Source organism: Thermobia domestica, chromosome 5 (genome assembly GCF_964235325.1).
Source record: "Thermobia domestica chromosome 5, izTheDome1.hap1.1, whole genome shotgun sequence".
Classification (NCBI taxonomy): domain Eukaryota; kingdom Metazoa; phylum Arthropoda; class Insecta; order Zygentoma; family Lepismatidae; genus Thermobia; species Thermobia domestica.
The window spans coordinates 172,105,805-172,129,666 of record NC_137458.1 but is presented as its reverse complement, the minus strand read 5'-3'; the positions used below and the strand labels follow the sequence as shown (position 1 = coordinate 172,129,666).

The 23,862-nt window shown below is 36.9% G+C and overlaps 1 protein-coding gene across 2 annotated transcripts in view; it reads left to right on the top strand.

Moving 5' to 3' along the window:
• Positions 1–23,862, top strand: part of LOC145684729 (uncharacterized) — a 129,661-nt gene that overhangs the window by 48,478 nt on the left and 57,321 nt on the right. Inside the window, exon 1 of one of the 2 annotated variants that reach the window (XM_081757102.1) lies at positions 20,191–20,337. The exons of the other annotated variant lie outside the window; for it this stretch is intronic. The gene's annotated coding sequence lies outside the window, so the exon portion shown is untranslated. Of the gene's footprint in view, positions 1–20,190; positions 20,338–23,862 lie in introns of those variants that run through there. 2 annotated transcript variants of the gene reach the window in all.

Below are 23,862 nucleotides of genomic sequence, written 5' to 3'. Positions count from 1 at the left end.
AAGACCAAGGGGTGCAAGACCAAGACCAAGACCAAGACCATACCTGCAAGACCAAGACCAAGACCAAGACTCTTGCGCAAGAGTCTTGCACAAGTACGGTACTACTTGATTTTTTATAGAATGTAAAAAGGAAGGGGAAAAATCATTACATCTTTCACGTGAACTTATTGGCTCCAGTAAAAATACCACCGGAGTGAATGTGTCCCCAGTAGTTTATGCAATCCATGTGAGTCGATCTGCTCCTGTAACATATAGCTACAGTATGTCGTTTTTGAATCGGTTGTTCACGAGACGACCGACACCATAATTCTATGAATTGTTACAAGCTATAATAACTTCAGTGTCTGATTTACTTTGGTCATCATTTGATCATTCACGACGGCCCATGATTGGATTTTGGGAAATCATACGAAGAATAGTTGTGTCCATAAGAAGTGGATAAGCAAAAATAAACTAGAGCATGTTATGGACGCGGTAGCTAAGTGGAAGAGCGTTCACCTCTGGTACATGGGGCCCTGGTTCGATCGCAGCTTGTGCTATGCGAGCTTCTTTGGGGAACAAACACCTTGTGCGTGGGTTTTCCCGTTTCCTCGTACTTTCTTCGTTCCACCATTTCTTATCATCACTGTTTCCCTTAGCCTCAGTGTAATAATCGTGGGACGTTAAAGTAGATATTTCATTTCAAGACATATTCTATTAATGGTGTTCTTCTTCAAAAACTAAAGAAATGTAGTATTGAACATTGGCAATTCCGTACACCATAGGTGCCGACTACATGGGTATGGCCTTGGCTCTGAGGTTTAAGCATCCGTTGGAAATTTTTAATGTGTACTTATAAAATTAATATTGAAATAACATTTTCATGACATTGACAAAAAGTTAGCGCATGTGACCGCAAGTTTGATTTCATAGGTGGATGCTTATACGTTGAATAATTGTTTATCAATATAACTTATAGCTCCCTTAGGTATACGGCATATCTAGGATTCAACGATATAACATTATACAACAATGCAGTTATTATGTATTTCTAATGTAGTTCAAAAGTATTTATATAAATTGAGTTTACACAAAAGACATCGACAGTTGAGTCGTTTTCAGTTTTCACTCAAATTATTCTAAAATATTGGGGCCGCGGTGGCTCAGTGGTAGAGCGTTCAGCTCTGGTGTTTGGGGTCCCGCGTTCGATCCCAGACCCCGCTAAGTCAACTTTGTGGTGGACAAACAGCGTGTGCGTGTGTTTCCTCGGGGTTCTCTCATTTCCTCCCACTTTTTTCTTTCCACCATTTTCATTCATTTTTCATCATCACCGTCTCCTTTAGCCTAGCCGGCATAATCGTGGGACGTAAAACTCACAAATTTAATTTCATTTCGTATTCTAAAATATGAAGAGGTTTAATTATTATTATTTTATTTTTTCTCTCTTTTTTGGTCAATATTGCAAAACATATCATCATCGTCATAATAATAGCTATTCTGCCATTATTAGCAGGTCACTTGCTGCAGCTGAGAAGCTTCGATGACTGTGGTCCTCAGCTAGTCTCTTCGTCTTAACGTAGCAATTTTCTGTCTTAATATCTTTCTTCAACTACAATCTCCTTCTCTCCCTCCCTCTAGCACGTCCCTCATAATACAGTTCCTCCTCAGCCAATGTCCTCCTCTTAATTACATCTAAAATTCTTCTTTTCTCCCCTACTGCTACTATTTCTAAAACCTTCGCATTCGTTTTCCGTTCAACCCAGCTGATTCTCTCCTTTTTCTCCATGCCCACATTTCGAAAGTCTAATTGTTTCATCGTTTTTGCGTAATGTCCTTGTTTCTGCCCCATACAGTACGTATTAGAACCAGTAAAACAAAATTTCAATATTTAATTGGGAGTTTGTTCAATACAAAGATGAGCTAATCGTGGTTGGAAAGAAGAAAATCTGACGCCTTTAGAGTGTAAAAATAATTTTGCAATTTATGGTATTTCAGTAATCTGTGCCGTCTTGATTTTCTTTCATGCGTCTCACTGTCAGGGGTAGCCTCCCCAGTTTGAGAACCAGTGGAGTATTGGATCTGTTAAAACATATAAAAAATATTACGAAATGTTGTGATTTATCTGATATATGTAGTGAATCGTGATCACCCATTGAAAAAAAAGTAAAGGTCATCGCCTATGTTGTACAGTATCATCACACTTACACGAAGGTAAAATATATTACATTTAGAAACATACATTGTATTTCCCTCACTATTGACGCAATGTAGGATTTATTATCCCTTATATCCAGAGTAAAATTTACTTATGAAAATCATAGATTTCTTTAAAACAAAACTTGCAAGACTCTTGCAAGCAAGACCAAGACTGGGTGTGCAAGACCAAGACCAAGACCAAGACTAGGTGTGCAAGACCAAGACCAAGACCGAGACCGAGGGTTCCAGTGCAAGACCAAGACCAAGACCGCATGTGCAAGACCAAGACCAAGACCAAGACCACCCGGGTCTTGGTCTTGGTCTTGCATTTGCTCATCACTAGCCATATTTTACCGGAATACGACATGACTTTTCCGACAATCTGATACTTTAAATGTTGTTAATACGCAAAGTTCATTGATCTCATCACTTATTCACTTACTATCTTATGATAATCTAAACTTTTAAGATATTTACCGTAGATATAGAAAGGTGAAGTGTAGTATCCAGGCTTGGTGTAGCGTGCAATTAAAAAAGAGCAACAGGATGATATATCCCTCCCCAAACACCCTACAATGGTGTGTGTTCATTATTCAACAAAAAGAGTTTAAATCTAATCAGAAAATTTATAAGATATAAAATATGTAGCCAAAACTCGACTTTGCATTAATAGTAATAATAATAATAATAATAATAATTATTATTATTATTATTATTATTATTATTATTATTATTATTATTATTATTATTATTATTATTATTATTATTATTATTATTATTATTATTATAAAATACTAATAGGATTATAATATCAATTACGTAAGCAATACTTGCAATAAAGAAAAAAATAATAAATACCAGGACGGGATTCGAATCCGGGTCGCTGTAATCACAGTTCTTTGTTTTCACACTTTGCCATCAATTCCTCATACAAATATAAGAAAATGAACTAGTACTTATGTTAGATAAACATAGCACACACTTTTCTACACGTGTTGAAATAATTCAAAGAATGTGAAATAAATTGCTGCCGTCCTTTCTTCTTTGGAAAATAGAAGTTACGATGGGAAGGATAGTAGTAATGTAAATCGGGAGCAGTTAAAAACGATGACGTAGCCTCAACTTAGAGAACATTTCGTGATATTTTCCTCATTGGCGAAGCTCTATATAACTTGTTTTTGAGTTTAAGATGGAAATCTGGAGTAAGTCATTGTGACACTCATAAGGAACACAAGGAACTTTCCTTATACAAGCATTAATATTTTGTATAGTCTACCATGCGACGATTTTAAGTAGTTAATAGTTTAAATGGACGGTGAAATATTGCGCTAGTTTCGAGCAGGTCACGTCGCTGATTCGTATGGTATGGCTGGGTGAAGCTACAACAATTCCTACATTCACTGACGTGCCTTGTGGTTTATTTCTAAGGTTTATAACCTTCAGTGTTTTGGTGCGTAGCAGTTTTCAGTGTTAAGCAGTTCATTCAGTGATCAAGATATGAAATACAAAAAGAACTACAGTTTCAGTTGCTATTTGACCGGAGATTTCACAGTTCTAGACCAAATCCCAGCCATATATATATATATATATATATATATATATATATATATATATATATATATATATATATATATATATATATATATATATAGATAGATAGATAGATAGATAGATATAGATATATATATATATATATATATATATATATATATATATATATATATATATATATATATATATCTTTGATTAGCCCACCAGTTTCCTGGTATTTTTGAGAAAGTAAGTCCACTGCAATTACATGCGGAGTCATATAGTATTTTTATTAAGTTTAAAAATAAATGTGCTTATGAACAATTTGCATCAATCGATCCGGCTTCTGTTACATTTCACCATTGGAACGGCAATATCAGTGACGTCATGATCGTAGCAGTCGGGGATTCAGTGAAATTAATACGTGTGTATGTTTACCCTTTAGAATGTACTCTCTCGATCCTGGAAGAAGATTTCGTCAGTAGGGGCTGGTTCGCTGGAGTGCGCCTTTCCCCTCTGGTATAGAGAGTGGAGTGCGAATTATTCGTATGGAACTCCAAAAACATATTCCGTACCGTATTATAGTGCAGGGTTGTAGAGCCAGGGTTTCGTATGAATGACAGCCAATCACATGTTTCCAATGCCAATCTAGTTTACATACCATAAAAAATTGCCCCCTGAACAAAGGAAAATCTACCACTGGCGCTGAAGTGACCTAGATTGGAAAAGTACAACCTTTGTGGATCCAGATGGGCCTCTAAACGCCCACCTTGGACTTCAATTCCGGTCCCTCTCGGGTACCTGTAATAATATCTGATACACGTTTGTTTCCTGCTTTTCCGACCTTATAATTCACGACTAAGTTATGGAATGACTCAACAAAAGTTCCAGGTGTTCCCGACTCACACCCAGCACCTCTACCTTCCCAGGATAATACCGAAATGGAAGTTCTACCTATTTCTTTGTCTCATCCCTCCTCCCAGGAAGTTTCTATTGTATTGAGTGTTCCCCTAGTGAGAATGACGAAGCTTTAGTAACCTTTCAAAATGAACAAACATCAGTGTCAATTACATCTGAGTCGAATTATAAGCAAAAACGAAGGAAAGTAACTCGCGCTTCTACAAGAAAAACAAGAACACAGCTTTATTTCTGAAGATGCCCCCGGGACAGACCGAAAGGAAACAAGAGATCTCCATTCCGAGGTTCGTTCTTCCTCTAACTCATAACTTCCGTGACTAATAGTGTTTACATTCAATGCAGCTCCGTATTGTACTTGACCTTCAGTACGCCTCAAGTAGTGTTCCTTTCGCTAGAATGTGTTGTAGTATTTTTTTGTTTTCTGGAGTCCCAAGTGTATTCTTTCCGGGACATGTTCTTTTCACAATCTGTGTGGTGTTTATAGTTTTGACGGATCATGAATCCTTTCATTTTAGCAAATATTTATATTATTCTTTAATATTTGTCTGATATAGAATGCCCCTAGTGAACTCTTTTCAGGTGCTTTCGTTTAATATAAACAGAATTAGTTCAGAGCATAATATGACAACTAAAACAGTTTATCGACAATCGACGTTCAGACGTCTGTTGTATTCAAGAACTAACTTTCCCGTCATTAGATTTTCTCAGTTATAATGATTCATTTGTAAATTTAGGACGCTCCACTGGGGTTGCGACTCTGATTCGTATGGGACTTTACTATGTCAGAGTGGTACTGTCTCCCAATGGCCGAGTCATTCGTTGTTATATTCAGAATATATTTTCTAGGTTTATACGGCCCTTCTGGCATTTTACGTACTCAGGAAAAGGAGGCATTTTACGCATCTACAATCCTATCATTATGCCCCCAGGTATTTCTCATAGTATCTTGGTCGGTGAAATTAATGCTATTATCGACTCCCGGGACTCACTAACACCTGCCCCGCCTTGACCTTCGTTGGTTGAGCTTGCCTGAGTTTTGAACTTGAAAGACTCGTTTTTCATGTCTGAGTCGCAGCATGTTTTTTTCATATTACTCTGTAACTACTAAAAGTCGTATCGATAGGGCTTATATTCCTGATTGCCTTTGTCCTGCAGTCCTACAAGTTTTTACAATTTCAATAGTCTTTTCCGATCACGCCAGAATTGAAATTAGTTTTAAATTACCTTTTTTGCTGCCACCTTCTAGAGGCCCTTCGTATTGGAAGATGATTTATGAGTTAATGTTACAAGTCGAGTTACGGGAAACATTTTCTCCTCGTTTCCTCTACTGGTGACGCATGAAGAGATATTATTCAACTTTAAGCTCATGGTGGAACCTTTACTGTGAAACCAAAATTCGAAGCTTTTTTCAGTGGCGCAGCCAATTTGCGCGTGCTGATGATAATCATTTACATGAATTCTTGTATCGAATTTTGGTTAACCTCTCCTTGGCTTACAAACTTTGCGCATATCAATAGTATCAAACAGCGTTTAAAAATTATTTATTCCCATAATTCCCTCCTAGCCTATTTGTCAAATGATTTCTTATCACCGTTTCCCCGATGAAAGTACTCCTATTTACCAGGTAAATTTACTTTTAAGACAGAGACGTTCTATGGTTATTAATTCTCTCGTTCTGGGAGACGGTACGTTCACAAGGGAAGCTGCACAAATATTAAGTGAATTTACACGCTATTATACGGATTTCACGACCGAGCGTCTCGTGGATACTACATAGACTCGGGATTTTGTGTCTATGATATATCATCCACTTTCAGAACACGATAGCCAGACTCTTATGTAACCGATAACTGCGAATGAAATTTTCACTGCCCTTTGCCGGCTGTGGGGTCGTAACTCCTCTGGGGAGACGGCTTGACAATCCAGTTCTACAAACAATATTGGACACACCTCAGCACTCATCTCACGTCTTTATTTAATGCTTAATTATCTGGTGAAGCCTTTTGTCGAAACAGGGCTATTATGGTCCTCATTCCCAAATCCACATCTGCGAAAGTGGTTCAGGACTTTAGGCCCATTTCTTTATTACCCACTGATATTAAACTATTCACGAAAATCCTTACAGCTCGTTTACGCCCTCTTATGTTTCACTACGTCAGTTCGTTTCAAGCTGCACTTCACTCGACACATAATCTTAGTTATACCTTACGTTCTTTACGGGATCTGTTTTCGTACTTCCATTTCCATCAAGTTCCGGCCGGTTTCTAGCCGTAGATTTAGAAAAGATACGACGGTCTGGACCGGAGTTTTCTTATGCGAATTCTCGAACCTTGTCAGTTCCCCATAGCCTTCCGCGCAGTCATTGCGAATTTATACTCTACGGTACTTTTCGAATTCAAATTAACAGACATTTTTTCCTCTTATCCCAATGAAACCGGGCCTTAGGCAAGGCTGTGGTTTATTAACTACCCTTTTCGTTCTAGCACTAGACCCTTTGCTAAGGAAATTGGCAACATTACATCCTCCCGGGCCTTCTCGTTTTCTTACTTAGAACATTTTAGCGTTTGCTGACAACATCAATATTGCCGGTGTTGTTCCCACGCAGATGGCCAGTGTCACGATGTGTTACAGCGCTATGCCCGTTGTTCAGGGTTACATTACAATGCACGAAAGTACAGCTACTTCAATTCAATGATTTTCGTTTACCCACTCCCGACACTGGGATTCCACAAATACCACATGTCTCCTCTTTGCGGATCTTAGGTGTCCCTTTTATGTCAAACCCTACCCCTTTGTATGACGATGTTTGGTCACCACTCTTAACCGAAATCAGTCACCTATTCCCAGCTATTTCGCCGTCTCCACTTATTGCATTGAACCCAATTTGTTAATATTTACGTGGTTTCTAAACAGCGGTACAGAGCACGCATTTACCCATTATCGGAAATCTACGCGAAACGGTTTGAATCTTTATTTCGGAGCAATATTTGGCGCGTTTATTTTTTCGTCTCCCACGTCCGACCCTTTACCTTCCCCGATCCGTGGGAGGTATAGGACAGGTCAATATACTTATTAAATGTCGCACCTTGTTTATGCTTGACTTCTATACAGCTGTATATAACGCCGAGTACTTTACACACCAGTGGATCCGTTGTTTTGGCCGAGTTATGAGTTCCCCCAGAACCCCCCGTTCATTCAATTCTATGACTATTGCCTGTCTTACATTCTTTTATTAATACAGTACTGGACCTAAGCAGGTGTGGCACTATGCCCTGAGGGGCATACTTCACGTACCTTGTACCATTTACTTCCGTCTTACACTTTCGATTCGACTCTTACGTATCCCCCAGCGTTTTCCACAGGCCCATTGGTCGCAAGTTTGGGCTAACATCTCTGTTCCTGCTTGCCTTCGTATTTCCAGGTGACCTGGTTTCAAGTGGTTCACCAGTTAATACCCACCAGTGCTTGTCTCTTTAAGCTGCATCGTCTCCCTGACGCTCAGTGCATCAGATGTACCCAGGAAGACACGCTGTCCCACCGTTACACTTGTTGCATTGCTGCTCCATTTATTTGGAACTGCCTCCCGATTTCATTAGGAAGCATTTGTCGATGCCACCCCCCATCAGTTCAGAGTGTCTTACATTATGTTTCCAGATTTCCGTTTTTTCCCCCTACAAAATATCACGCCGTTCTTTTCTAATTACATGCACCATCGTGTATATTTACTGCTACACCCCATTCATGGACGCTCACACTTCTTACGACTTTCTTAAACACACGCGTTCCAAATTTTTTCGTCTGCGTTGCACAAGCGGTACTTTAGTAGGCTTCTAGAAGTAATACTTTCGTGAGTCCTCCCTTTCAGGTTCGTTACTGCTAGCTTCCCTTCGGAATTGCTCTCAATCGTTATATTAGTCTTAGTATATATGTTTGTATTCAGTACTTGTGTAAGTGTTTTGTTACGGAGCCAACCGTATACTGAAAATTTCTGTAAAATCTTGTACAGTCGCGTACATGTATAATAAAACTCAGTAGGTAAGTGGTTAGTGTATTGAACTTCTATTCGGTGGACCCAGGTTCGGATCCCGCAGGTTGAAACTTTTTCAAATGTTTCATTTTCAATTTCAATACATACTCAGTGTGACAAGCAAGATCTTCTCTCCTTCAGAAACAAAAAGATGTTGGAATGAGCAGAATTGGAGAAGGTCTCATTCAGAGGCAATCATTTGCAAACTTATTTCCAGCAGTTGTTCTAGATGTGATATTTTTGTCTACTTTCAAGGTTTTCCTGGTCAGTATTTTTATTTCTATAAGCATGCAGTATATAAAGAAATAATACATTACATACACAGTAATATTGAGATTAGTATATGGTGTTCTTTGCAAAACACGATCCGAACCCTAGAGATTTCTCCTAGAGTGGAGAACTGTTTCGTTAGTCACCTACTTTACATTTTAACTGCATAAACATATGGACCAGCTCTACCAACTGCTGTCAGTGCCGAGAAAAGTTACGTGTAAGTTGGGTTGCATCTGTCTAGGCGTTCTCACAACTGGAAATGACCTGGACCGCAAGTAACGGAATTATAACAATCAAAAGTCCAGGTACTTATGTGAGTGACTGCACACTCAATTACATGCCTAAGAATCTTTTACCACAGGATGAACAGGCAGATTATGACGAAGAGCATACACATATGAGAACTCACATGAAAATTCAACAAATAATAACGTAAAAATCGGCGAAACTACAAATGCAGAGATAATAGGACATATTAGGAACTCACAGGAAGGAAGACTGCAGGGCCATACGTGACAAAATTTGAAATATTTAAGGAACAAATGTGGTCACTATTTCTTCATACCTGTATAATATGTGCTGTATAATGTGTGTATAATATTAGTATAATAAAAAAATAAAAAATATACATTTACAGTGCGCCTCAGAATTTCTTGAGGTACAAAATCCGTGACTTAGGCAACCCAACTAACGCCGTTTCCACGATTAATTACGCCTGGTAGAGCAGCTAGAACACCAGCATAAAGTTGTTCCCACAAGTTAAAAGAACAAATCGTAAAAAGTGTTTTTGTGCAGGAGGCAAAACACTGGCTTCTGAAATGACAAAATGGAGTCTTCGCATACTTGTACTCACAGTACACAGCACAGTGCTAGAAAAATATAGGGACACCGGAGGAGCCGATGATAAGATAACACTTGGGATGCTTAAATAATCTTATAATTAACTCAAATGAGGATTTTATAAACAAGTTAACTTACTTCAGATGACTATACATATATGCGTATCAAATAATATACGGATAGATTATGCTGTATATGAATTAGTTTATTTTATAAAGTAAACATATAGCCTTGCGCTGAATTTTAAAACTAGTAACAGTAGTCCTACCTGTAAATCAATTAAAGTATGGATTGATCATTTCTGGGGAAGAGCCCAGCCTCCAATGAATATTTTGGGGGTGTAACAGGGCCCTACCTCCTAGGTTCCGGCGCCACTGATTGATACGTAATGTTACTTCGAAATAAAAACTTGTCTCATTTCATTATTCATTAAATGATATTTGAAAATGCTAAATATTGGTACACAGTAATTTATTTATAAATATTAAAAATGCAAAATTCGATAACACAGACGAGTTGGAGAACTTATCCGTACTAAGCATATTTCACTCTTAGGTTGCAAGTATAACTGAGGGTTCGTGATTTGTTTAATGTTTGTAAAATTTACTCATTAGTACACAAGGAAAAAAGGAAAATACAGTGTCAATAAACAAAAATTTTCAAAATGCACGTAATTAACGGTTAATATCAAATATAGAACCATTAACAGAATTCACTCTGTAACTCGTTTTCTCCATTCAGTTTTCTTCCTTTATTTTCAGGATTACATCATCACTGAATTTCTCCACTGTAGATTATCTTTCATTTAGCAGCATCCAACTGAAGCTCAGCCTTGCAAATTAAACATTTTAAAAAGTGTAAACGGCGAACGTGAGAATCGAACATTGATTGCCAGATTACGAAACTACAACGCTAACCACTTTTTTCTACTCACTTTTTTATTCAAGGACATCTCAATTACATAATTTAACACCGACTTAAGCTAAAAGGAAACTGAAGACAAAATTTGAACATTAATAAATTGCGTTTACATAATTAGCAAAATATTTCTGTTCTTGTTGAGAAGTAAAAAGTGACAGACGAGAAAATAGAAGTTTTAGATACGGATCAATTTTGAACTTCAACACAGCTAACGTGTAAGTTTCAAGTTCTTTACCCGAAATTTCACGGATAATCGTACGTCTTTTACCAAGGTTAGTGTTGGGAGGAAGAAGCTGCCTAATACATATAGAAATTTGACTGCCAGAATCCAACAACGATTTATACTCTTTATTTTCAATAGTAATTTTGATACAAGAAAGAATTCTATCCCTAAAAATAGGCGTAGTAGTAGTGTGAATCTTGATAGCCTCCCTCTATTCCCTTAACTATGTTCTCTATTTATAACATTACTCTCATCGTTACTCTTGAATTGTGCCATATTGCATACTAATGTTTTTTCTAGACAGTGTATGTTATTATTCGCGTGAGACATACTATAATTCTCTGTTCGCCTGTTTTGCGTATTCCTAACAATAACAGGAGCATTCGTTGGAGAGCTCATTCTGTTACGCATATTATTATTCACATCACTCTTACATTCAGAAGTACAAAAAGAAGAAAGTTACATTTCTGTTGATGAAGCGGAATGGAATCTACAAACTGTTGATTACCGCATTCTTTCCCAGCGGATAAGATATCATGATGTTCTAAAAGTGCAAGCTTTTCTTTCCTCTGTTGTTGTTCTTCGAGAGGGAACGAAACATGAGAATTATCGCGCAACGAAACATAAGCTATCTTTGCTATAAATTCCAGTGTGCTATACTGCAAGATTTGTTCTTTAGACTTAGCTTTAAGAAGCGTCTTAAAATTCACAATTTTGTTGACTGTTCTTGTAACAAGAATGTACACAACGCATCGATCGAGGTGAACGATTTATCACATTTTAGTTTAAAGTACTGAGGCAATAATCCTTCGACTTGGAAATTGATTTGTTGCTGTATAGGCATAGATTTATCAAAACTAAGCATGCGAGCTAGCTTGTCATAAATAAATGTCATAATAGGTTCCCCTTCTTTTTGATCTCTAGATCGAATGGTGTGTTCCGTCATGTTCTTAACTACAAAACCTCCAAATAATGTAATCATACCTCCCTTTATGTTTACATACGACAAGTTCACAAATTCGTATGTCCTAGTTAAAGCTAAAAACCACGCCAGGTCTCCGTCCCTTAATAGATATGGCAGCAAATGAATCTTCTTGACTGCGTTGAACTCATAAATGACGCAGTAAGATTCAAAATATTCAAAAACGAATATCTTCCCCATACTTGCCGTGAAAAATGTGGAGCGTGCAATTGAATCTAGAGACGTAAGTCGAGTTTGTCCCATAATGCCAGAATGCACCATATTTTCTAAATATCTCTAAATAATATATTTAAGATTACACACAAACAACAAAATAACACAACAAATTGAGAGGGTGGAGGGAGGATGGTAAAACAAATAGAATTTCAGCAAATTCTAACGGTGGGCGGAAAGGAGAGTAATGTAAAACTGAAACCTAATTATGGTCAGCTAGATGAGAAAAATCGAAGGTCACAAATATGTGTGCATCCACACAAGATTAAGTATTAAAACCACATCTCCGCCATGTGCAGTCGCCCCTTGTCAGTCTGAAAGCTCAGATAAGTGCTAATTATTTGTGTAATTGGGGATGTCAGAACTGACAGGTTGCGCCCACCCTTTCTCTCTGGTCTATTGGGTGTCCAAGTAGTCGTAAATTAAGGGTCGGCGAAACCCGGACAAGAAAACTACCTTGCGAAGATAGTGAATTCAATCAAAATCGAAATTGCTCTTTAGCGAACTATCCATTGTAGTCGACAGCTATGACGTTAGCTAAGACAAAGTGCTCTCTAGGCTAGAGGAAGGTAAACTTCTCGTAAACTCGGAATTGTAGCTCGCGTTCTCACATGTTGACTCGTCTCCAATCTAATCAGGGCTACCTCTTTCAAAAGTCTCTCAATGGTTTTTGTTCGATGTCAGTTCCGAGTTAATATCCTGGGTCGTTGACTGTTTCTTCAGTCTGGATAAAGAGTGTGTACTCATAGATTAACCAAAGGTGAGGTGATGATAGGAATGCTGACAGGGAAACAATCTGTCGTTTTTTATTGATTAAGAAATTACATGTGTTGAAGGAATTAACAAACAGCAAGAAAACTACCTCGTAGGAAAAGTAAATGATCTTAGCAAAAAATCGAAAAGTGTATCAACATTAAATAAACGATGATGCTTTTCACTGCATAGAATTTTAAAATAAAATGTCCCAAAGTCCGAAAAAATATGTTTCATTATCTGTCTAAATACACATATCTTCACCGTATTTATGCCAGCATTAGCTTCGGGATTAGTTTCTAAATATGGCAGAAAATCATTATCGCGGAATACTTCGGGATTGAATGGTGTCATATTGGAAGCCATGAAGCCAGATAAAATATTTTTCTGTGTTAGAGCGGAAGGAAGATCAGCATTCACAATACCGTGAATGTTATAGATTGCCATTGTCTTTCCAGGATTGTTTGTCATCCAATTATCCACTGCAGCGAAATAATATTTCTTGAAAGGCCCAAAGACAGATTTATCTAATAGTTGTAAGTGATGTGTTGTGTGTGGTGGGAATGACAATAATATAATACCATAGTCCTTACAGAAGTTTACAACACTTACTGATAGGTGAGATTCGTGGTTATCCAAAAGAATCAAACAAGGACGTTCTTTTGTAGACTTCATGTGCTTATGAAAGTGTTGCACAAATAACAAAAATGTCTCTCCAGTCATCCACCCGGATAGATATGCTGTCCCAATGCATCCAGGCGGTCCACTGCTAACGAAATGGTACTTGTAGAAAACCCGGTGGAAAACAAACATTGGCAGAGCTGAATTTCCAATAGCGTTTACAGCAATGACCATTGTCACTGTTGATCCCCGCTCTGCCGGAGTCACCCTAGCCACATGGCGAGAACGTTTTCTAACCACTATTTTGGCTACCTTTTGAATTGTTTGCACAGCAGTCTCAACAACATTCCAAATGGTTTGGGTACAAAACCTCGCGGCCAGAACCTCGCGGCGACAACCTCGAGGACCAAAACCTCGCCTCGCCAAAACCTCGCCTCCCAAAACCTCGCAGCCCAAAATATCGCCGGGCCGAAACCTCGCCTGGCCAAAACCTCGCCACCCAAAACCTCGCGGGCCAAAATCTCGCCTGGCCAAAACCTCGCCTTGCGAAAACCTCGTCTTCCAAAACCTTGCGCCCCAAAATATCGCCATACCCAAAACCTCGACTGACCAAAATGTAAATGTTCCAACAGATGATAAGGGTGACGGTATAAAAGACTCTGTTTCAGAAGAAGTATCACGGGTATTTGACCAAGTCCCGCGATACCATATGAAAATTCTATTTTTGTATTAGAGGATTTCAATGTGAAGGTAGGGCGACAGGATGTTTTTAAACTGGTTATAGGGAAAGAAAGTCTGCATAAGGAAAGTAATGACAACTAACGGGGTTAGTTTCGTGAACTTTGGAGTATCCAAAAACTTAAAATTTTAACAAAAATCTAATAATATTTATGAAAGTATGAAATAATATATGAGTTTTTACGACGTCCCTTGATTATGTCCTGTAGGTTAAAGGAGACGTAGATGACCAGGATGAAGGAAATGATCGAATAAAAAAGTGGAAGGAAACGGGAATAACCCGAGAAAGCCCACTCACACGATGTTTCGTATCTTATTATTATTATTATTATTATTATTATTATTATTATGTAATGTGGAATTACATATTAAGAAATTCATTAGGTAAATCTTAAAGAAAAGTTTCATTCGCAGCGAGGTTTTGACCACGCGATGTTTTGGATGGCGAGGTGTTGGCAACGCGAGGTTTTGGCCCGGCGAGATTTTGTCCAGCGAGGTTTTGGGCGGCGAGGTTTTGGCCACGCGAGGTTTTCGGCGGCGAGGTTTTGGCCCGGAGAGATTTTGTCCCGCGAGGTTTCGGCCGGCGAGATTTTGGGCGGCGATGTTTCGGCCCCGAGATTTTGTCCGTATCCCATTCCAAATATCTTCTGGTGAAAACTGATACTGATCTAAAACTTTTAAATTTGCAAAAAATTCCCATCATTGTGCTTGTTGAAACTAGTGGCGCGGCTGAAACTTGTTGCTTCAGGAGATCTGAGGGAAAGCGTGGGGTGCCTTTTCATATAAGCTGTAAAGCATTCACATGTTGCTAACTTCGTAGTTTCCCAAGTATCTAGAATGTTACGGTTATTTGCGACTGCTAATTCATAGGCCAAACGATGAACATCTTTAGAACTTAACCGATAAAATAACTTTGAGCAGTGAAGTACATACTCTTTCAGCTGAAGTTCCAGATCATTTGTAAGGCCTTGTAGATGTTTAGAATAACCGACTCGAGCAACGGGTTTATTTTCCCTTTTCGTTTTGTACTATAGTAGAATCATTTTGTTGATACCGTAGGTGTTAGCAGCCCCCCTCAATGATAATTTTCCTTCTTTCATATCCGCGTATGCTCTTTCAAATGTCTCAAGTGGAATTTCTCCCTTCTTCGTTTTTTTCACATAATTCCGAACCATCTTCTGCTGAAAAAAAAAGAATGGAAAAATTAAACACTGGTTGGGGTAAGTTGATACGCCTTATCGACTTGCCTCATTTTAAACGTATAAACATGCTCCAATCTTACTTTAAACGTAATACGCAAAAAACGTGCTCATGAAAACAACCAACAAGAATAAAAATATCTTACCTTTGAAGGGTCCAATAAGTTCCTACGCCAGTCGGTCGCCAATGCCTAGGCTCCAGTAGCTGAAGTCACACGATGTGAGAACAAAAAAATTTACTTCGGGTTATCAAAAACAGTTTTTACTTAATAACACCAACATTTCAACACAACGTGAACGAATGTCAAACTGAAACTGATGGCGCCTGTACAGTGTTCCTTCCTCTGGGAAACACCGAAGCTGCGGGCGCGCACTATGAAGTAAGATGCAGTGTATCAACTTATACCCTGTTTCAACGTACCTCGACCTACCCTACATGACCCACTTCTCATCACATGTCAACGTTCTGACCAGAAATGGCTCCTTCCTCAGACGAAACAGTAAAGAAACACAGGTGTGTGTTCGCGTTGCCTTCTGGCCCGGGGTAAAATCATGTGAGACCCATCGACCAAACTTCTAGTGCTTTCGAAGTTTATGGAGAGGCTACCGAATCGTTTCTGTACTCACGCTGAACTGTAGTTATTCACATGTCTGGCCACTGTTCGCCACAATTGCGGCCTGAAGGTCTTCATTTTCTACATATGTTGGTCTTCTTACACGTGGTATGTCTTCGAGTGTTTAGTCACAGTCTTTAAACTTGATAAACCACCACTGCATTTTCCAGGTAGTCACAACACCCTCACCAAAGACCTGGTATATCTTTCGCCTCGCTCTAGTGGCGTTTGACCCCAGTTTGAACTTGTACAGCATACACCCCCTTATGACGCTCTACGGAGGTTCCATGTTCACTCTGCCCGTACGCAATTTCACAGTGTAACTGAACTGCTACATCCAGCTAGTAAGTTGTATATACCCACACCAACAACTGACATTCTCTTATCTCCATTCGCATTCAAGTCACGGTGTGATGGCCAATTAAACACAGACCTCCACAGAAAGCGACATAACTTTCTTGGTTACCTTTATAATAAAGCAACCAACGTGTAAATTATTCAGAATATGTCAACATTTTAAGTTAGAATTCTTAAATATGGGATATGGATAAGTCATAATATACATAACTAAACTATCCTTAAATGTTGTCAATATTAATCTACAAATGAGTATTAAGTTGGGTGCACACTTATCACGGAAGGAAAATATATTGGGAGATGTCGTATTTAGTAATATATTTTAATTAACCTGGAAGTTTAATAATTTGACTTTATTGAAACATTAGTTTTATATTGCTTGCTCTGTAAATACTGAATTTGCATTACATTTAAATTTAGCATTATCTAAATTAAATTGGGTAAGTTTGGGTGGATCCGGACAGTTCTGATGTTTCTTCCTTTTACTACTACTCCGCTAAACGTAAATATCTAATACTTCGCCATATTATTTAATGATATGTTGGTATGAATGTACAGCTGAAATAGTTTCCCTGGAATGGCATGTTAAGAAATAAAAAAAATTCTGAAAGTTGACAAAATTTTTGATTTGCAAATTTGGATTGTTGAACCTGGACAGTAGGTTGTCGATTCCGGACACTGAACTTTGAAAGAATATATATATATATATAATAGGTATATTTTAGCTTATTATCTTGCTACATTAACATCCTAACATGATAAGTATATAATATAAATACATGATAAATACATACGAATTTAAACAGCAATTTCTATACTAATTATTGTTGAAATTGTAAGTTAAATGCACAGTAGTGTAACTACTATAGCGTTTAATCATAAAACATAGTAATCATATTTGTTTCCATTAGAACTATATTGTACTACTACTTTTTTGCTAGTAACAACTAGATTATCAGTAAAATGAATAATATGTGTGCACTGAGACTAGCATTTATTTTTTACTTTAATTTATTTATTTTATTTTATTTATTTGTTTATTTATTTTTTGTGTTAATGACGTCTGCCAGTTTCGTGAAGCACTAGTCTTAATTCAGACAGATTGTCCATAGATAAAATATAGTTCCTCATCAGTTCCCACTCATTGTTAATGAAACCAGGTTTTACACACAGTACAGGACACCCAGGAACCGTATTTGCTTGATGATGGTACATAATAATTCTTCTTACAAAATCCACAGTTCGTTTCATGCATAACTTCGATTGTGTTTGAGAAGACGGTTGAAACAAACCGCAATTCGAGATACTTAGTCTTTTAGCAACGCCGGACTATTGGGATGAGGGTTTGAGAGACGCAGGAGCAGGAAAAAATAGGAACTGTTTAACTGAGGGCTCTGAAGGCGATTCAGACGTGTTTGGGGATGAGTATGACGACACAGAAGAGGAATTGTTTCCAGCTGCTGGCGGATCATGTTCATTTGACAAAAGAAATGCATGTTCCCAAACTTGTTGCGGATCAAATGGGAATATACCAGATAATGTAGTCATTCAGTAGTGTAGAATTTCTGAACACCTTATGATTAGCAATTTGTAATTTAGTTCTGTTGGTAGATCCTAAGATAATTTTATAGCTTTTTCTGGTGATTCCTCGGTGTCCATTTATGGCAAAAATTAATAGACGCTAGATGTAAGCAAAAAACTCACGTAGGGCCTCAGTAGACCTCTATTTCACACTCATAAACCAGTGGTGCCCCCCCTCATTTCCATGACGCATTCCCCCTCAATTGTCTATCCGTAGGTGTTCTTCCATGAAAAAAAAATCTTTTCGATTAATTTTTACACCCTCTCAAACATATTTATATAGATTTTTACCCCCCCTGAAATATCTCAATGACGCAGTTTGCGTCATAGCCCCCCCCCTTGTGGGCACCCCTGCATAAACGTGAAAAGCGACAGAGTGTTCTGAATTCTCCTAGTTCATTACTTACATTGTCTGAATTCACCTTAACGTAAAAAACCTCTCCGGATTCACCTTAACGTAATAAACCTGTCCGAATTCACTCTTCCCCAAACGTCCGGATTCGCCTGTTTTGAGCACTGTAAACGTGTACACGCGTTTGACTAAACGTGCACAAGGTAATAGCATTCTTCCAATTTGCAACGAATAAAGTAGGGTCGTCGCTTCGATATATGTCTTACTTAACCATTTACTTACAACCACTGTGTAAACTGTGTAAAACCTTAACATATTTCACCGAAAAGTTACATCAGGTCAAAAAACATGAATGAACTTTCATGTTTCTTCTTCTTTCCCTCACCGTCGAAACTACGTATAACACTCTTTGCGATTCCTACTAAGTACTGAACTGTATCAAGATAAAGTGTTTCAAATAGGTGTCACAACAAGTGTCCACATTACACAAGAACAGTATTATCGTAAGCTTACGATGTCCGTATTCAGTGACTGTTCGGAATCACCCAAACTTACTATATTAAAATTTTACATACATCACAAAATTTAATTTTGAGGAAGTAAGAGACACTTAAAATCCCTGTTCATTTCAAAGATAGAATCATAATTATTTCCCATATATCTCAAATCAATTATGGCGCGGATATTTAATATCCTTAACAAGTGATGATTTTATATTTTGTGAGGGGGACCTTTCAATTCAAAGTAACAGTAAGAATAAACTGATAATCACGTTGCGCACCATCGTAGCTATGACCTAGGAGGAATTATGTTGCTACAGTAGAGGGAATTTCTCCCTGGGCCAACCTTTGATTCAACTGGAAGAAATATCACTTCATCTAATCTCACTTTATGCATAATGTCTGGCTCTCTTTGCATCAATTTTCTATATTTTTTATTATCTTTGAGTTGTTCACCAAAATAATAATAATAATAATAATAATAATAATAATAATAATAATAATAATAATAATAATAATAATAATAATAAAGGCGGTAGTGAGGTGAGAAAACCCCTAAGATCTAAATAGAGAGTAATCCAAAGTTTATAGCTGCGATTTGTTGTGGTTTTGTAACTTCTTAACTTACTAATGTGCTCCTTATTCCACTAGTACTACAATTACAACCATACATTGGATTACAAAGGAAGATGTTATATCTTTATGGTTCTTTACTTAATGAAAAAATAAAAGGACACAAATTTGAGAGAAATTTAGATAAACCAAAGTAACAAAACTATAAACGAAAACAAAATTTATAACTAAGTATTTTATTTAAAAAAATAAAAACATTAATTAGCTTTTCTTCTTTCCTTGAATTGTAAGGGATATTTTTCTGTATCATTAATACATATTTCTAAATTTTACTTTGTTGAATTACAAAATATTCCAGACAGTTAATTAATTAATCCTCCTAATTTTCCTTTGTTTGTTTTCAATGTTTATTAGGAACAAAAATTCGATATTAGGTTGCATTTGTAGGAGCTATCAAAATAGAATTAGTATATTCAATAAATGTTTCTTGCAGAACAATATGATATTACGTCATTCTCCATCCTGATATTATCACTCCAACAGACATGAGTCGTTCATATTTCCTTGGTACTACATTCTTGTAATTTAATAAGGATAAAGTAATCAATATGATGTTGCAATTGCAAGAAAAATGTACGCTATTATGTTTGTTACGTGATTTGTCAACTTGTGTTACCATAACTCACGTGTTGTAGATGTAGAAATCCATCGCGAAACAATTAATATCCGGTAAAGAAGATTCTAGAAGGTACTAGAATACTCTAGTCACTCAACTTCCTGTAATAGTTACGTCACTTGTTTCGAGATTTAGACACGCTGATTGGTTCCTGCTGAAACACCTTGTATTTGATTGGCTGAAGAATCCAACTTAAAGCCGACTGCTGGTTATATCGTTATTAGTCGTCAAGGTATTTTCTTACTGTTCAGCTCGAGGAGAGGATTTGCAGGTAAAGTACAATTCTTTTTACTTAATTAATTCTCAAAGTGATTGTGGCTATTTTACAGCGGAATAGTATATACAGTATGTAAATAATTGTTTTCTGAGTGGCTTTAATTAATATTTTAAAATTTTGAGAACTTAATTACATAAAACAGAAATATGAATTTTTAAAAGTCACGAACATTTCCCAATACAATGTTCTTTTAAATACGTTTAAAATACATTTATTTCTTTATACTTTGTAAAATAAAACTTATGTGATATTGAGAATTAACGATACTTAGGTTTCCCGTCACATTGACTATAAACTGGCATCATAAGGAAATATTCTAATCTATCGGAAAATGCATGATTAAGAATCATTTAGTGGTAGTGTAAGTGAATTCCCAAAAGAAGGAGGATGTGCCAGTATTCTCATCCAGTTTATTTAAAATGTAGATTCAATTCATGACGCATGAAACGACAGAATGTTGATCTCAAGAACGGAATAAAAATGCAAAAATTTTGTTCACGTGTTGTAAGTGGTTGCATAGTTAGAGGAGGAATGAATGTAGTAAATGTAATGAATTTAAATAAAATCTTCAGTCTAGTGTCCCACTATTATGCCCTGTTGACTATTGGAGCTATATGGTTAATGAAAGTGATTGTGGAAGAGTAGATTTAGTAAGCTTGTGGGAGAAAGCAGGAGTACTACAAGAAAAATCAGGAACACAATATTATCTATCACAAATTCATTCAGTTTGGATTCGAAAGTAAGGCTACAGTAGAATTGAACCCTGTACCACATGGTCACAGTTGCTTCCTCTCCCCAGACAAAAGCATTTTGACAACACATCGGAGGCAAATAAAAACTACTATGTAGCAGTAACGTCCAAAATGGCTTAACTTGGTAAACACCTCGGAAAGCGTCGGAACATGAATAGTCGAATCAAGTAGTGACATGAGGACAATACTACAAAAGTGTGGTGGCAGGGGAACTGTAAACGAAAATAACGTACAATGTCGAAAGGTACAAAAATTAGATATATAAAATGAGTATACTCTGAGCTGTAGTGGCGATAGATTAATAGCTGGACATTCCCTGGAATTCGTTTTTGATACGTCCGTGACTTGTATTACGAAGTCAGCTGTCTCCATCCCCTGAGTAGTAGGCCCCCCCGTATGGCGAACCGAGTCAGCAAAAATTTTCTCGATTCTGATTGGTTGAGAGAGGTCACGTGACTTTAGGCCCCGCCCACGCGGGAAATTCAAATTTCCAAGTCACGTGGTATGACGTCATGAGTCACCCCGCGGGGGAAATCCCTCATTCTCTTTTATGACCAAGATTTTTGAAAATTGTTCCCTTTTACGGGTAAGATGAGTGCTTTGATACCTCATTCTGATTGGTTGACAGCTATCACATGATCTTAGACCCTGGGATATTTGAAAATTCGTTCCCTTTTACGGGTAAGATGAATGCTTTGGTACCACGATGCTGATTGGCTGATAGATGTCACGTGATTTTAGGCTTTGGTATTTCTTTTAAAAAAATCGTTCCCTTTTACGGTAAGATGAGTGCTTTGATACCTGATTCTGATTGGCTGACAGATGTCACGTGATCTTAGGTCCAGAGATATTTGAAATTTGTTCCCTTTTACGGGTAAGATGAATGCTTTCGTACCATGATGGTGCTTGGTTGATAGAGGTCACGTGATCTTAGGGTCTCGGATTTTTTAAAAATCGTTCCCTTTTACGGGTAAGTGAGTGCTTTGATACCTGAGGTCACATGATCTTAGACCCTGGGATTTTTGAAATTCAGGTATTCTCTTTGATGTATACTTTGGAACCTCGATTCTGATTGGCAGATAGAAGTCACATGATTTTAGACCTACCACATGGTGAACAGATTACATGGTATAACGTATGGGGAAATTCCTCACTCATTTGTTTCCATTTTACGGATAAGATGAATGTTTTGGTACCTCGATTTTGATTGGTTGATAGAAGTCGCATAATCTTACCCCCAACCCCAATGCTAGAAATTCAGAGTACTATGACGGCGATCCACCCTAGACCTGGATTTTATAATTTTGTTCCATTTTATGGTTATCCTTTTTGGTACCTTAAAGTTCCCATGGAGGGTTCAACCTCCTCTTAAATAACCTTTTTGGTATCATGATATTGTACTGAAGTTTACATTAAATATTATCATTCTCTTTGACAGATAAGATGATTACCAGCTTTCTGATGGAGAGACAGCTTGCCTTATATGTTTACGTATGGAGATCATGTCCATTAATTAGTAGCCTATGCCTCTGAAAGGATACAATGGTGAAAGTGGGGTCCATCCTTGTCGCTTGTAGATTTCTTATAACGCATTGCTGTGAGTTTAAGAGATTTTCTTAAACGCTCAGCGTTTTATTGCTCAGTAAGCGCTTCATTAATGGAAACAGTGTTGCCAGATTTTTTCTTACCTAAACTTCTCCGATTCTTTTCGAAACGGTTCCGCAGAGAGCAAGAAATTTTAAACTAAAAATTTTTCGAACTAAAAATATTTCAAAACTAAAAATTTTTCGAACTAAAAAAATTTCAAAACTAAAAATTTTTCGAACTAAAAAAATTTCGAACTAAAAAATTTAAACAAATTTTTCGAACAAAAAAATTTTAAACTAAAAACTTTCGAACTAAATTTTCAAATCAAAAAAATTTCGAACTAAAAAAAGTTTAAAAATTTTCGAGCCCCAAAAAATTTCGAACTAAAAAAATTATAGAAAAATTTTTCGAACGAAAAAATATTTTAAACTAAAAACTTTCGAACTAAATTTTCAAATCAAAAATTTTCGAACTAAATTTTCAAATCAAAAAATTTTCGAACTAAAAAATTTTTAAAAAATTTCGAACCAATTTTTAAAAACAAGTTTCGAACTAAAGATGTAAACCACATTTGAAAATTTTCAAATCAATTTTTTTTAACTAAATTAAAAACCAAATTTTGGACACTAAAAAATTCTTTAATTAATTTTTCGAACAAAATCATGTAAACCAAATCTTGGATATATTTTCCATCTTAAATTTTCAAGATTACCATGATTTGAAAACAAGTGTTCAAGGTTTCAAGAAATAATAAAACATATTTTTTTTCAACTTGTTGTATTTTAACGAAAGGTATGTGCTCTTCTCATACAATTTTATTAACATAATAAATACAGGATCTAGTTAATGAATATTTTGGACGCGTCATCATCTTTGAATCTTGTAGACGTATCCTGTAAAGAAAAAGAAGAAACGACGGATTACTTTAAGAATTTCTTTTTTTTCTGAAACAATAAAAATGAGTAAATATTGGTAAGAGAGAAATAAAACTTACTTGTAAAAGATGCATCTGTTTAGGCTCATCTTCCTCCTCGGGTACAAGATGACACCATTTCATCCACTGATGGTTGTGTTGTTGGTTTATGAACTCTTCTGGGTACTGCATTTTTCTTGGTGTTGCTCCTTTATGGTCAAGGTTCCTCCTTGGATACGAGATGTCTGCATTTCTTCCACTGATGGT